Here is a 16,218-nt window from a genome sequence, read left to right on the forward strand (position 1 = left end):
TTTTAAATAAAACTTACTGCAAAGTAAGACGTGCTGCGTGTTTTCAGCTTTTGTGTAGTCGTCCCTCATCACGAACTCTTCTTCGCAATGTGTTATGAAAGAAAAAACAACAGAAAGAAACTTGAAAATATCGACTAGCCAAAAACATAAATTACAACTTACAGGCAAGATCCAAATGAGATACACAAGTGAAAAGATGCCTCGTCAGAATCCATTCTCCAAGACACCTGTTGCACAAAACAAGATTGCAAATAAAAAATCATACAGAAACAATATTTTTGTGACATACAGAAAAACCAAACATTTAGCACTCCCATGCTTATTTGATTCATAAATTGAAGTTGTACTAACCTGTAAAGGATTGGAATGCTGGTCAGGCTGTCGCCATACTGGCTAAGATTTAACTGCTGGATCCTTACGGACCTGTAGACAGCATAAGTCAAAATAAGGATCTGAATCAAAAACATAAAAAATAATAATGTTTTTTTTAAACAAATCCTCTTAGGTTTGTTAATACTTACATTAAACATATTCGCATATGAACAGGATTTCTTCACTGCTTTTTACTGGCTTCGGAACAGGTTGTAGAAGCGTAGATTGACGAACATCTGTAACAAAACTTACAGCAACATTTGATGTACATACGGTAGTTACTATTGTTATCTTTAAAAGTTCTATTGTTAACATTTTTATCCATGCTGTCAACTGAAAGAACACACGTGACATGCAAAATTTGAAGTGTAACATGCAAAATTACCATGCAAAATTTGAATACTTGCTATACTACAACTTAACTATTGGGTCTTTACTGGACTTGAGGTCGCAGATTATGCGGTAAACTATTTGTTGATGTTTCCCAAATCCAATCGTTCAGGTGGCAACGTAAGAAAATGCCAGAAAACCTGAAGCAAAACGACCCAACATCATGAAATATAAAAACGTATTGCAGTCAACCACATGCCGTTTTTAGCAAAAAAATCACCTGGAATATTTCGGTTGTGAAGTCGTCTTTGGTGGTCTCTCATCGCCCCAGCTTTCCTCACCACGAGTTACTGCAACAAGATTGACATATAACAAACCTGGTACACACTAAGGAACCAAGCACCAAAAACATACAACAAACAATATCCAAGATTTATAATAAACGAAAAAACAAAACTTACAGGTGAGGGAATATTTGAAGTGTAATGCAGAAAAGAGAAGTCTGGTGAATAGATACCTCCCTCATCCGGTCCCAAACTCTGTTCCACAAAAACAAACCGGTCTAGTTAACGTTTCGTATTTATTTTTTGGTACGTACGTATTTAGGTCCACATTAGACCAGCTAGTTCAAATATAAACAAGTAACAAGTTTCATCTTCCCGTTGTAATCATTTTCGGTCGCCTCTCATCGCCAACTCTTCTTCACCATAAGTAACTGAATAACAAAGACTTAAGACATTTTGGTCACACAAAGAAAAGCTTTTGTGATTAAAAAAACTTACTGGCAAGATCAATAGTGATTTGATTCCGTTGCTTTCGAGACAAAGAGAAGTCTCTGATGACGATATGCCACATGTTCCACAACCTGTGTTGTTGCACAAAACAAGCCGAGGTCACAAACTGCTACTGTATTCACCAAGAAAACATCATTACGCTTTTGACGAACAGCATTACCTGCATCCATTTCTCTGTAAATCATCTTCGGTCTTCTCTCATCGCAGACTCTTATTCACCACAATTTGACTAAAAAAAGACGAAGTGAAAGAGAAAGTGTGATTTCGTAGGGTGGTTTAGTAAATTACCTGTTTCTCGATGAAGTCGCCCATACAGCTGTGCTTTCTAGTGAGCAGCGCTGCTGTGAAATTTCCAGGAAACAAGTACGGTATCAAAAATAACATTCAGGTTATGGAATAGGTTGTGAAGAAACTGTGACACAAGTTATGGTACAGGTAATTACCTGTTTATCGATGAACGACTCGATCCCAGCAGTCTTAAAAAAAACGTTTCCAGTAAGTGGCGCTGGTCGAAGGAGGTTCTGCACAAAAAATATAGTATGCAATAAAACAGTCTATTTGATTCAAAACAACAATACAGTTTATCGTATGACTGTCAACTTACAACTGAATTCCTTCAGGTTTTGTCTTCGCAGTTGATTTCGATTTTGTCTGATGGTGGACTGAAACAAAACTGGAGTTTATAGAAGCGTTAACGTGGACGAGTTAACCTTATAGAAGCAAACTTACATTGATTTTCATGCGTCGTTAAAATATTTGAACTGGCTTTATCATTGTTGAAGTGGTTTGATGCTCGGACAAACATCTGCAACAAAACTTACAGCAGTTGTCGAGTTCACATTAAAAGTAGTTTCACAAAGTGTTATACTCAAGTGACGTGAAAAACCGTAAGTGCAACATGCCATTGCAACATGCGAGAACAACGAGAAGCTTGTTACTCGTTGCAACAACGAGAAATGCATGCTTAAAATTCTAAGTTTGCTTGCAAACAACAACATCACCTGCAACTTTATCGCTTTGAGTCATTGTTGACGTCTCCCATGGCCGACATCTATAAACACAAATGTACCAATCAGCAAAGAAACTTAGCACGACAACATTTGTTGCCACGAAACGGATTTTTTAAATAAAACTTACTGCAAAGTAAGACGTGCTATGTATTTTCAGCTTTTGTGTAGTCGTCCCTCATCACGAACTCTTCTTCGCAATGTGTTATGAAAGAAAAAACAACAGAAAGAAACTTGAAAATATCGACTAGCCAAAAACATAAATTACAACTTACAGGCAAGGTCCAAATGAGATACACAAGTGAAAAGATGCCTCGTCAGAATCCATTCTTCAAGACGTCTGTTACACAAAACAAGATTGCAGGTAAAACATCATACAGAAACAATACTTTTTTTGACATACAGAAAAACCAAACATTTAGCACTCTCATGCTTATTTGATTCATAAATTGAAGTTGTACTAACCTGTAAAATATTGGAATGTTGGTCAGGCTGTCGCCATACTGGCTAAGATTTAACTGCTGGATCCTTACGGACCTGTAGACAGCATAAGTCAAAATAAGGATCTGAATCTAAAACATAAAAAATAATAATGTTTTTTTTAAACAAATCCTCTTAGGTTTGTTAATACTTACATTAAACATATTCGCATATGAACAGGATTTCTTCACTGCTTTTTACTGGCTTCGGAACAGGTTGTAGAAGCGTAGATTGACGAACATCTGTAACAAAACTTACAGCAACATTGGATGTACATACGGTAGTTACTATTGTTATCTTTAAAAGTTCTATTGTTAACATTTTTATCCATGCTGTCAACTGAAAGAACACACGTGACATGCAAAATTTGAAGTGTAACATGCAAAATTACCATGCAAAATTTTCAATACTTGCTGTACTACAACTTAACTATTGGGTCTTTACTGGACTTGAGGTCGCAGATTATGAAGTAAACCATTGGTTGATGTTTCCCAAATCCAATCTTTCAGGTGGCAACGTAAGAAAATGCCAGAAAACCTGAAGCAAAACGACCCAACATCATGAAATATAAAAACGTATTGCAGTCAACCACATGCCGTTTTTAGCAAAAAAATCACCTGGAATATTTCGGTTGTGAAGTCGTCTTTGGTGGTCTCTCATCGCCCCAGCTTTCCTCACCACGAGTTACTGCAACAAGATTGACATATAACAAACCTGGTACACACTAAGGAACCAAGCACCAAAAACATACAACAAACAATATCCAAGATTTATAATAAACGAAAAAACAAAACTTACAGGTGAGGGAATATTTGAAGTGTAATGCAGAAAAGAGAAGTCTGGTGAATAGATACCTCCCTCATCCGGTCCCAAACTCTGTTCCACAAAAACAAACCGGTCTAGTTAACGTTTCGTATTTATTTTTTGGTACGTACGTATTTAGGTCCACATTAGACCAGCTAGTTCAAATATAAACAAGTAACAAGTTTCATCTTCCCGTTGTAATCATTTTCGGTCGCCTCTCATCGCCAACTCTTCTTCACCATAAGTAACTGAATAACAAAGACTTAAGACATTTTGGTCACACAAAGAAAAGCTTTTGTGATTAAAAAAACTTACTGGCAAGATCAATAGTGATTTGATTCCGTTGCTATTGACATAAAGAAGTCTCTGATGACGATATGCCACATGTTCCACAACCTGTGTTGTTGCACAAAACAAGCCGAGGTCACAAACTGCTACTGTATTCACCAAGAAAACATCATTACGCTTTTGACGAACAGCATTACCTGCATCCATTTCTCTGTAAATCATCTTCGGTCTTCTCTCATCGCAGACTCTTATTCACCACAATTTGACTAAAAAAGACGAAGTGAAAGAGAAAGTGTGATTTCGTAGGGTGGTTTAGTAAATTACCTGTTTCTCGATGAAGTCGCCCATACAGCTGTGCTTTCTAGTGAGCAGCGCTGCTGTGAAATTTCCAGGAAACAAGTACGGTATCAAAAATAACATTCAGGTTATGGAATAGGTTGTGAAGAAACTGTGACACAAGTTATGGTACAGGTAATTACCTGTTTATCGATGAACGACTCGATCCCAGCAGTCTTAAAAAAAACGTTTCCAGTAAGTGGCGCTGGTCGAAGGAGGTTCTGCACAAAAAATATAGTATGCAATAAAACAGTCTATTTGATTCAAAACAACAATACAGTTTATCGTATGACTGTCAACTTACAACTGAATTCCTTCAGGTTTTGTCTTCGCAGTTGATTTCGATTTTGTCTGATGGTGGACTGAAACAAAACTGGAGTTTATAGAAGCGTTAACGTGGACGAGTTAACCTTATAGAAGCAAACTTACATTGATTTTCATGCGTCGTTAAAATATTTGAACTGGCTTTATCATTGTTGAAGTGGTTTGATGCTCGGACAAACATCTGCAACAAAACTTACAGCAGTTGTCGAGTTCACATTAAAAGTAGTTTCACAAAGTGTTATACTCAAGTGACGTGAAAAACCGTAAGTGCAACATGCCATTGCAACATGCGAGAACAACGAGAAGCTTGTTACTCGTTGCAACAACGAGAAATGCATGCTTAAAATTCTAAGTTTGCTTGCAAACAACAACATCACCTGCAACTTTATCGCTTTGAGTCATTGTTGACGTCTCCCATGGCCGACATCTATAAACACAAATGTACCAATCAGCAAAGAAACTTAGCACGACAACATTTGTTGCCACGAAACGGATTTTTTAAATAAAACTTACTGCAAAGTAAGACGTGCTATGTATTTTCAGCTTTTGTGTAGTCGTCCCTCATCACGAACTCTTCTTCGCAATGTGTTATGAAAGAAAAAACAACAGAAAGAAACTTGAAAATATCGACTAGCCAAAAACATAAATTACAACTTACAGGCAAGGTCCAAATGAGATACACAAGTGAAAAGATGCCTCGTCAGAATCCATTCTTCAAGACGTCTGTTACACAAAACAAGATTGCAGGTAAAACATCATACAGAAACAATACTTTTTTTGACATACAGAAAAACCAAACATTTAGCACTCTCATGCTTATTTGATTCATAAATTGAAGTTGTACTAACCTGTAAAATATTGGAATGTTGGTCAGGCTGTCGCCATACTGGCTAAGATTTAACTGCTGGATCCTTACGGACCTGTAGACAGCATAAGTCAAAATAAGGATCTGAATCTAAAACATAAAAAATAATAATGTTTTTTTTAAACAAATCCTCTTAGGTTTGTTAATACTTACATTAAACATATTCGCATATGAACAGGATTTCTTCACTGCTTTTTACTGGCTTCGGAACAGGTTGTAGAAGCGTAGATTGACGAACATCTGTAACAAAACTTACAGCAACATTGGATGTACATACGGTAGTTACTATTGTTATCTTTAAAAGTTCTATTGTTAACATTTTTATCCATGCTGTCAACTGAAAGAACACACGTGACATGCAAAATTTGAAGTGTAACATGCAAAATTACCATGCAAAATTTTCAATACTTGCTGTACTACAACTTAACTATTGGGTCTTTACTGGACTTGAGGTCGCAGATTATGAAGTAAACCATTGGTTGATGTTTCCCAAATCCAATCTTTCAGGTGGCAACGTAAGAAAATGGCAGAAAACCTGAAGCAAAACGACCCAACATCATGAAATATAAAAACGTATTGCAGTCAACCACATGCCGTTTTTAGCAAAAAAATCACCTGGAATATTTCGGTTGTGAAGTCGTCTTTGGTGGTCTCTCATCGCCCCCAGCTTTCCTCACCACGAGTTACTGCAACAAGATTGACATATAACAAACCTGGTACACACTAAGGAACCAAGCACCAAAAACATACAACAAACAATATCCAAGATTTATAATAAACGAAAAAACAAAACTTACAGGTGAGGGAATATTTGAAGTGCAATGCAGAAAAGAGAAGTCTGGTGAATAGATACCTCCCTCATCCGGTCCCAAACTCTGTTCCACAAAAACAAACCGGTCTAGTTAACGTTTCGTATTTATTTTTTGGTACGTACGTATTTAAGTCCACATTAGACCAGCTAGTTCGCAAATAAACAAGTTACCTGCATCTTCCCGCTGTAATCATTTTCGGTGGCCTCTCATCGCCAAGTCTTTTTTACAATAAGTAACTGAAGAACAAAGACTTAAGACATTTTGGTCACACAAAGAAAAGCTTTTGTGATTAAAAAACTTACTGGCAAGATCAATAGTGATTTGATTCCGTTGCTATTGAGATAAAGAAGTCTCTGATGAAGATATGCCACATGTTCCACCACCTGTGTTGTTGCACAAAACAAGCCGAGGTCACGAACTGCTACTGCATTCACCAAGAAAACATCATCACGCTTTTGACGAACAGCATTATCTGCATCCATTTCTCTGCAAATCATCTTCGGTCTTCTCTCGTTGTAGACTCGTATTCACCACAATTTAACTAAAAAAGAATGACAGATACCAAACTTTGAGCACGCAGCACGTGGACACAAATTACATTAAACTTTGTATTATCGAACAGACAAGAGATTTATAAACTGTGTTTAAAGTTGGAACATTCCCATAAATAAACAAAACCTACAGGCGAGTTCAAATACGATTTTTCGCAGAATGTCTCTGATCAAGAGATGCCTCGTCGGGTTCTCAGCTGTCTGTTGCACAAAATTAAACCGGTTTTATAAAAACTTGCAGATCACATGTTATGTTGCACTTATACCCGTAGAGCTAAGATGAAACATATTCATACTGGGATCAGCCCTGAAGCGTCGATGCAGACCAGCGATCACGGCATACATATCGATAAATCATAGTACGCCAGGCCTGTTCAAGGCGTTATACCGAATCAGCTGGTCTCCCAAGCATTCCCATATGGCAAGGCATAGACTAGAAAAATCTAGCCTGCGGTGGGATTCGAACCCACGACAGGAGTCTTTCCGGGACTCGCGCTCTACCAACTGAGCTACACAGGCTCAGTGGAGAATCCGCCGAAAGTCGAATCACAAGCACCGTTGCCTGCCTCGTATGCTGCACATGTCAGCTTCGTACTAGGGGATCGCCAGTTCGACCGTATCATACCCGTAGAGGATTTAAATATTATTCAGCGATGATACTAAACCAATGTTTCGAATGGCAATTTGAGAACCTGAAATAAAACCATGCATCAGCAGCATTTCTTAAGTTATCTAAAATAATTATACGACAGCAATTATTATATACTGGTGCAGAAGAAAACCAGTGTGCATTTAAGTTGACTTCTGCACAGACACCCAACAACTGTGTTGTCAAGGAAGTTACCTCCATCGTTTACGCTGTAAATCTTTAGTATTCTCTTCTCGCCATTCTTCAGTAGTTTCTCTTCACCATGAGTTACTAAAAATAAAAGGCAGGCCCAAGAATTAAAACGGACCAAAAAACAAACTTGGCAGTACAAATCAGACGAAACTTTTACAAATTTATAGAAGTTCAAAAATCCCAGTAACGTAACTCACAGATAAAGTACAATATGATTTGGATTTGCAGCCATTGAGCAGAGTGTTTGCGATGCTGCGATGCCTCTTCAGGTGACAATCTCCAAGACGTCTGCAATACAAAATCCATTCATATTCTACCTGATGCAAACAGTAAATTACAGTATATTCAAACAATGTTTTTTATAACATACAGCAAAACCAAATACAGAACACTTTAATTATCCTATGTTATTGTACTGTGTTGTACTAACCTGTCAAGGATGGATCTCTTGTGTCAAGGGTTCTTACGGTCCGATGGGAAGCAATAGTCGAAGGTACTAAGAGAAAAGAGCGATAATTATTCAGGTGTAAAGTTTAAGCCTTGTTTACTTACCTAAAAATGCGCTCATATACATATAACATGTATAACCTCCACTGCTTTCGCTGGCTTCGATGCTTCGTAGAACTTAACTTTAATCTGTAACGTCAAAGGTATTTCCTTGTTGGTTGTGGAGTACACGATCCGCGTCTTGTTGCCTTTCTGTAAAAAGTAAAGCAAAAGCAGTACCAAGAAACGTACCACATAAAACTAAGTCTAATTTAATTATAATCCTTAGATGTGCACCCACACTCATACTGTCACCGAACAGTCGGTGTGACATGCAACATGCAACATGCCAAACCACCATGCATAGTTGGATTCCTTAATATAATACAACTTTTGCACTTGAAATTATGTGGCCAAACAAAAACTTAACTTGAATCGGTTTGGTTATAACTTCCATCTTGACACAGCGCGAATCTTCTTTCCTGTGAAAATAAAGCAAAAGCAGCAACAAGAAAAACAACGCAGTATTTAATTAAGTTCGCCCTATACGTTTTAAGCAACATTGGAAAATAGGATATGTGCACGATACACTATCTTCACATGTTTTGTGACTAAATCTGAGCGTTTTATTACAGGGAATGAACGTGAACATTTACATGCCTGCAAGATTGTTGTTAAACAGAAAATTCCATGTTTCATGCAATCAACTGTTCAGTCTGCGGTCTAACGTTCATTGGATGCACGAAAATCCAAACGAAGCCGCAAACAAAACAATCCGCCATGTGTCTACATAGCAACAGTGCCATGTATTTCGAAACACTACTAAAATCTATTGAACTTATTGCTTTTCGGTTTATTCAACATCAAAAAAGATGAAAGTTACCTGCATATCTAATTCGCCCATCCACCTCCGACACGAGCAGGAGAAGAATAACCGCCAGCACGCGCTCAAGGTATGTCGGTTTCATTTTTTTTCTTTTCCGTCCACCATTCAGAACGCCTGCCTTTGAAACGTCACACGGGTGGTCTTTGCCCGTCCAATCTCAAGCTTTATTGCATCAATTAGTTCGCGGGAACTAAAAAGAATAAAAGAAACAAACAAACAGTAAACACGTTAGTTATCCTATTTTTTTTAAAAAAAGTAGTGTGCTGTGTTTTACCTGTGAAGTATGTAACCGTTATTCAAGGATCCTTACGGAAGCAATGGTCGAAAAAGAGAGATAATTATCCAAAAAGTCTGCAACAATATTTTGTACAGCATCAGACGTTTAAACCTAATTGAGACTAAACTACAATTCATTTACAATTGTTAGTCCTTGCATGTGTCATTACGCTTACTAATGATTAAAACACACGTGACCTGCAAAACATTAAGTGCACCATGCCAAGTCACCATGCAAACTATAACGCTTACTATGCTACAACTTTACAACTAATAATTTTATTAGATTAACTTAACTTTTTTCTGTAAAGGGTTTTCCATTTCGGCTGTCCGTGTACACGATCCACGTCTTATTGTCTTTCTATAAGATAAGCAACAGCAGTACCAAGAAACGCAACACACCATACTAAGTCCAGTTTAATTCTAATAGGCAGTACGTGTGACATGCATCGTGCCAAACCTCCATATAAAATTGGTATGTGACATGCAACATGCCAATTCCCCATGCAAAGTATAAATCTGTAATATAACTTAATAATAGGCTAGTCATTAGGCCGTGAAAACTTAAAAAGGAAACTTAACTTCAATCGGTTTGGCTGTGACTTCCATCTTGGCTCTACGCGACTCTTTCCTGTAAAAACAAAGCAAAAAGCAGTACCAAGAAACAAAAACAACAGTATTTAACCTAATCAATACTTTACATACGTTTTAAATATCATGCGAAGATAGGATATGTGCACGATGCACTATCTACACATGTTTTGTAACTAAATCTAAGCGTTTTATTACAGGCAATAAATGCAAATATTTACATGCCTGCAAGATTGTTCGAAAACAGAAAATTCCTTGTTTCATGCGATCAACTGTTCAGTCGGCGGTCTAACCAGCATTGGATGCAAAACAAAACAATCCACCATGCATCTAGATAGCAACAGTGCCATGTATTTAGAAAAGCTACAAAAATCTATTGAACACATTGCTTTTCGGTATCGTTGCTGAAGCAAATAAGTGTGTACCTAATAAATGTATTTCACATCATAAAAGAAAAAAATTACCTGCATATCTCATTCGCCCATTCACCTCAGACACGAGCAGGAGAAGAAGGACCGCCACCACACGTTCAAGGTATGTCGTTTTCTTTTTTTCTCTTTTTCGTCCACCAATCAGAGCACCTGCCTTTGAAACGTCACACGGATGTTCTTTACCCGCTCAGGGTTAGCCTTTTTGCAACAATCAGTCCGCGGGAACTAAAGAGAATAAAAGAAACAAGCATTAATTTTACACAAAATAGCACAAATACGACACAACGTACCATAAAATAGCCCAGCTTGTTCTTAGCAGTGTATTTCTCTAATTTAAAGTACAGAGATTACAACACATTCCATTTCAGAACGCAGTTTTATTAAACAAGACGTAAAATGCACAATAAAATTCCTGATAAAATATTGGGCCACTATGTTTTATAGGGCATGCAAAAATGATGTAACTAATTAATTCAAGATACAAAGTAATCGTTCGTTAAATTCACATCTCGATACATCTTGCAATATATCGTTTTAAAGCTGGACGAGCAACAAGGTTACTATTGGTATTGTACCATATAAGTATAATTGTAGATGCATTTACAAAAATTAAATTACGCACATTTACCAAGGTACCATATGTCAAACTTACATTGCCTTTGGCGAACAACGATGCGAACCACGGCGTTTTATCTGCAGACAAGTAGATTAGAAATTGGGTTAAAATTGCACTTCTATGAAAAAGAGTGCTGTCTTTGGAATTAAATATATCGACTTGAAATAAGAGTTACGAAACACACATTGGATCAACTCCAGTCATGGTTATTGTGAAAACATTTGAGTTAAAGTCAAAACACACGTGCCCAAATCTTCAATCTTCACTTTATACTTACTCGTCGTTAATTATGCGGTAAACCATTTTGGGTACGAAAAAAATAGGTTAACTTTAGTACTTTACCTTAATCGATTTGAAGTCAATCTTAGTTTCTCCAAGCTTCGTGTCTTGTTACCGTCCTAAAAAGAAAAGCAGAAGCAAGAAACATGACACAGTGCTATACCTAGTTTACTAGTGCTTTGTTTGCACCGATGCTGACAATTGTCAAAACACACGCGACATGCCAAGCACAACGTGTAACATGCCAAGCACAAATAGCAAAATTTTAACCATGCCTAATTCAGGACAAACAAAAAAGAACAGAGTAACTTAACTTCAATCGGTGTGGCTTCAACTTCCATCTCGACTCTACGCGACTGTTGTTGCCTATACGAAACACAAAGCATAAAGGAGTACCAAGAAACACAACACAGTATTATATTTTATTAGTTTTAAGTCACACGCAAAGATAGTGTATGTGCACTCTACACTATCTTTACAATTTATTGGCTAACTTTAGGCGTTTCATTATATGAATTTTATGAAAATATTTACGTGCCTGTTTGTTTGTTGCCTTCAACTGTTCGCTATGCAGTCGAACCACCATTGGATGCACAAAAGTAAAAACGAACCTAAAATCATCAGCAGTTTATCATCTAAGGAAGCTATAAACAAACTTAGAAACACACTAAATCCCGAGATTTTCGCACAATAAAACTAAATTGCTTCCACATCGATACCAATTAACTTACTTTGTAACAACAGAACCACCTGCGTTGACCACTGATGACTCCATTCAACGCGACCAGAAAAAGCAGACCGACATCTGTTCGGCAAAGAATCCTGCGGTTCTGCAAAACAGCACTGATTCGACGGTTCTTAAGGAAAATATTAACGATAGTTATCCCATGCTTTCGACAAAGGATCGTTACTCTGACGTTTCTTCCTTACATCTCCGAGTACAAACCGGGTTTCTCCACTGAGCAGTTTTCCATGCTTTCTAGAAACTGTGATAAATCGTACAGCAATACAGATATTGAAACCAGCAAAAGCAGAATGGCCAATCGCACGCGCCTTAAACTTTGGTCTCACCTGTATCATTTTGCTTCTGACCAATCACAACGCTTGTTTTGATACGTCACGCGGATGTTTAGTCGTTACGGTCTTGCGCAATTCCACGGAAACTAAAACACGGTAGAGACACTAAAAAGATTTATTACTGCTATTTCACTAACCCGCTGAGGATTTAAATGTTGGTTGAGGATCCCTGCGGTTCTGCAAGACAGCGCAGGTTCGATGAATCTAATGGATAAAATTAGCAAATAATTATTCCAGGCTTTTTCAGTTGATTTTTTCAACTTTTTTGATTATTTACATTTTACCTGTGAAGTGTGTAACTCCTATGCTACAACCTTACAACTAAGTACGTCGTTGCCATGATGCGGCAAATCTCCGAAGTCAAAGGTATTTCCATTTTGGTTCTCCGAGCACAAGATCCGCGTCTTGTTGCCTTTCTGTAAAAGAAGGAAAAGCAGTACCAAGAAACACACCACACAATCCTGTAGGTGTGCACTCATACTCATGCTGACAACCGAACAGGCAGTGTGACATGCAAAAGGCCAAACCACCATGCAAAGTTGGAAACTGTAATATAACTTGATAGTAAGCCTTAAAAACCTTAAAAGGGTAACTTAACTTTAATCGGTTGGGTTATGACTTCCATCTTGGCCCTACGCGACTTTTTCCTAAAAAAACAAAAAACAAAGAAAAGCAGAAACAATAAACACAACGCAGTATTTAGTTACGTTCACACTATACATGTAAAGAAAGGATATGTAACTACCAAGGTGATTCAATATAGGAAATGAATGAAAACATTCACATGCCTGCAAGATTGTTGAAAAACAGAAAATTCCATGTTTCATGCAATCAACTGTTCAGTCGTCGCTTAGCCATCATTGAATGCACGAAAATCCAAACAGAACCTAAAACAAAACGACGTAACAGCAGTGTTATTTTTTATTTACCACATTGCTTTCCGATTTTTTTTGCATCATAAAAGAATATAAAATTACCTGCAGATCTTATGCGCCCATCCACCCCAGACACGAGCAGGAGAAGAATGGACGCCTGCACGCGCTCAAGGTATGTCGGTTTCCTTTTTTTCTTTTTTGTCCACCAATCAGAACCATTGCCTTTGAAACGTCACACGGATGTTGTTAACCCGTCCAATGGCAAGCCTTACTGCAACAATTCCATGGTCTTGCGCATTTCCGCGGGAACTAAAGAGAATAAAAGAAACAAACATTAATTGCAGAAAGCAGTTTAGCTTTCGTTTGACAGATGGTTTAGTTTAAACGGATTACAATATACAAGAAATAGCACATTTATATTGTAACCTAATAAATAAAAAAATAGCCCAGTTTGTTCACAGAAGCATATTGTTCTTAGCAGCATTACCCCAAATATAACAGCATATTGCCAATTTCAAACCATGGTTATGTCCAACATGACTTAGTTCTTTCAATATGCACAATAAGTTTCCCGACAAAATACTGCGTTTTGTAGGGTATGCCGAAGTCATGTAACTAAAATTTACTCACATTAAATTCACATCTCGGGAAATCGCGCAATATCTCTGTTCTGAACTTTGACGTGCAATAAGAGGAATAAATGTGTTATGTCAGACAAGCATTTTTTAGAAGTATTTTTTAAGAAAATTAAATGATTTCGACGTGCTGTATATCACATAACACATAATCTTTCATAAAAAATATAAAACAACATGTGTTTTAAGATCAATGTTTTTGCTAAAGAGTAATTAGAGGTGTACACCCCATCGTTCGAACCCGAATCCTTGAAACCGCAGCACAGGAACTTAACCACTACACTATGTATGTCGATGGCAAAACGTCTCCAAAGTGACAACTTTTTAGGATACACCAAAATACGGATTGTCATTGACAGTGGTTCATGGCTTTGTTTAATACGAGTAGTGGCTTTCCACACTTACTAAATTCTTTCTTTTTCTTTCTCACAAGAGCGATGAGACTCTCTCCTTTCATTCTTCGGCCCTCTCGAAGTCGCAATGCCTTGTCTTAACCGGTGGATTTCTATTGAAATTAAATCATAGATTAAACATTGTGCACACGCCGAACGAAAAGAACAGACTTACCATATTCCATCTTGGCTCTACGTATCGCTTGTTGGCTTAGTGCTAAAACAAGGCGGAAGCAGTACCAAGAAACAGAAAAATTATTTAAAATGCTTAACAACACACGCTTTAAGAAACAAGTAGAGATATACTTTACATGTTATTGACTTTATTTAGTCATTTTATCACGCCAATTTCAACAAAAATATTTACGTGCCTGTTTGATTGTTGCCTTCAACAATTCACGATGCGCTCTAAACACTATTTGATGCATAAAGGTAACTTACAAACAAACTGTAAAAAAAAACAATCCATTAGCAGAGAAAAAAACACAATCCATTTACCATACATTTATTTTTGAAGTGTGCACCCAAGTTTGCGTCAACAGAATTTAGAATTACCTGCATAGATTACAGATGACAATCCACCTTTAACGCGACCAGAAAAAGCATATTGATAGACCAATATCCTTTGATTAAGGATCCCTCCTACAAGACAGCACTGGTTCAACGGTTCTGAAGAAAAATTATTTGCGATATTTATCCCAGGCTTTCGACAAAGGTTTGTTACTCGAGGTTGTTTACTTACGTTTCACATTTCCGAATATGAATTGGATTCCTCCACTGCTTTAGCATTTTTCCACGCTTCGTAATTTGACGAAAACATGTCTGCAAAACCTAACATAAGGCAACATAAGATGGTGAAACCAGGCAAAATGACCCATCACACTTGTCATAAAAACTGGTTTTACCGTTTTGCTTTCCATGAATCACAACGCAAGTTTTGGGCACATCCCAGGGCGCACTGTCGGTAAGTCTTGCACATCTCAGGAGAAACTAAAGAAAAAAAATACGCATTTAGTTTAATACATATAAGTTACTAAATTAGGCCTACGGCCGCTCTAACCTGTGTAGGATTTGACCATTGGCCAAGAATCTGTGCGGTCCTACAAGACAGTAGAGGGTTTGCGGATCTAATAGAAAATTTCAGCAATAATTATCGAAGGTTTTCAAAACTTCGAGGTTGTTTACTTCAATTTTACATCTCGGATATAAACCGGATTCGAACTTCATCGGTAGGTTTCCATGCTTCGTAGAAACTTTGATGTACAATGGGCCTGTAAGAAGACATACATAATATATTTAAGTCAGCGGTGTACTTAACTTGGGGTCGCTAATTACGCTGTAAACTATTTACGCCACGAAAAACTTACAACTTAGTTTGAAGTCAGGGTTTTCATTCTGGTTCTCCGTGTTCACGATTCATATCTTGTTGCGTTCCTATTAAAAGAAAAACAAAAGCAGTAGCAAGAAACGCAAGAAACCGACATAAATTATTTCACTTCTTTTTGTTTACACCGATGTTAATAATCTAATAGTAGGAACACACGTGACATGCCAAACATAAAGTGAACCATTCCTAACTAGCATGCAAAAACACACGTGAATCCTTATAATACTACTACACCAAGAGTTGCTAATAATTCGACCAAGTACAATTACTTCAATATTAGCTAACTTAACTTCAATCAGTTTGGCTTCAATTTCCATCTTCGCCCCACGCGACTCTTGTTGACGTCTGAAAATAACAATTTTAGCGATAATTACTCCAGCTACACGACAATGTATCGTTACTGCGAGGTTGTTTACCTACATCTAACATCTCCTAATATAAACCACACGTGACATGCAAAACACAATGCGCAACATGCCAAAA

The 16,218-nt window shown here is 37.4% G+C and overlaps 3 long non-coding RNA genes and 1 other non-coding gene across 5 annotated transcripts; all 4 read right to left on the reverse strand.

Moving 5' to 3' along the window:
- Positions 1–371: 371 nt before the first annotated feature.
- Positions 372–1,539, reverse strand: LOC145219219 (uncharacterized). 2 transcript variants are annotated; one of them, XR_013857893.1, is made up of 5 exons: positions 1,485–1,539; positions 1,164–1,417; positions 983–1,052; positions 522–902; positions 372–423 (listed from the first exon to the last, which is right to left on the reverse strand). It is a non-coding gene; the product is annotated as an uncharacterized LOC145219219 (long non-coding RNA). The 2 variants fall into 2 exon arrangements; XR_013857892.1 differs by having other exon boundaries at positions 379–452.
- Positions 1,540–3,413: 1,874 nt separating this feature from the next.
- LOC145218778 (uncharacterized) lies at positions 3,414–4,198 on the reverse strand. The gene is made up of 4 exons (XR_013857734.1): positions 4,103–4,198; positions 3,782–4,035; positions 3,601–3,670; positions 3,414–3,520 (listed from the first exon to the last, which is right to left on the reverse strand). It is a non-coding gene; the product is annotated as an uncharacterized LOC145218778 (long non-coding RNA).
- Positions 4,199–7,408: 3,210 nt separating this feature from the next.
- Trnas-gga (transfer RNA serine (anticodon GGA)) lies at positions 7,409–7,482 on the reverse strand. Its single transcript has one exon. It is a non-coding gene; the product is annotated as a tRNA-Ser (tRNA).
- A 342-nt stretch (positions 7,483–7,824) lies between these two features.
- LOC145217730 (uncharacterized) lies at positions 7,825–8,289 on the reverse strand. The gene is made up of 3 exons (XR_013857469.1): positions 8,235–8,289; positions 8,002–8,092; positions 7,825–7,882 (listed from the first exon to the last, which is right to left on the reverse strand). It is a non-coding gene; the product is annotated as an uncharacterized LOC145217730 (long non-coding RNA).
- Between the last annotated feature and the right edge of the window lie 7,929 nt (positions 8,290–16,218).

Source organism: Phallusia mammillata, chromosome 3 (assembly GCF_965637545.1).
Source record: "Phallusia mammillata chromosome 3, kaPhaMamm4.hap1.1, whole genome shotgun sequence".
NCBI lineage: Eukaryota > Metazoa > Chordata > Ascidiacea > Phlebobranchia > Ascidiidae > Phallusia > Phallusia mammillata.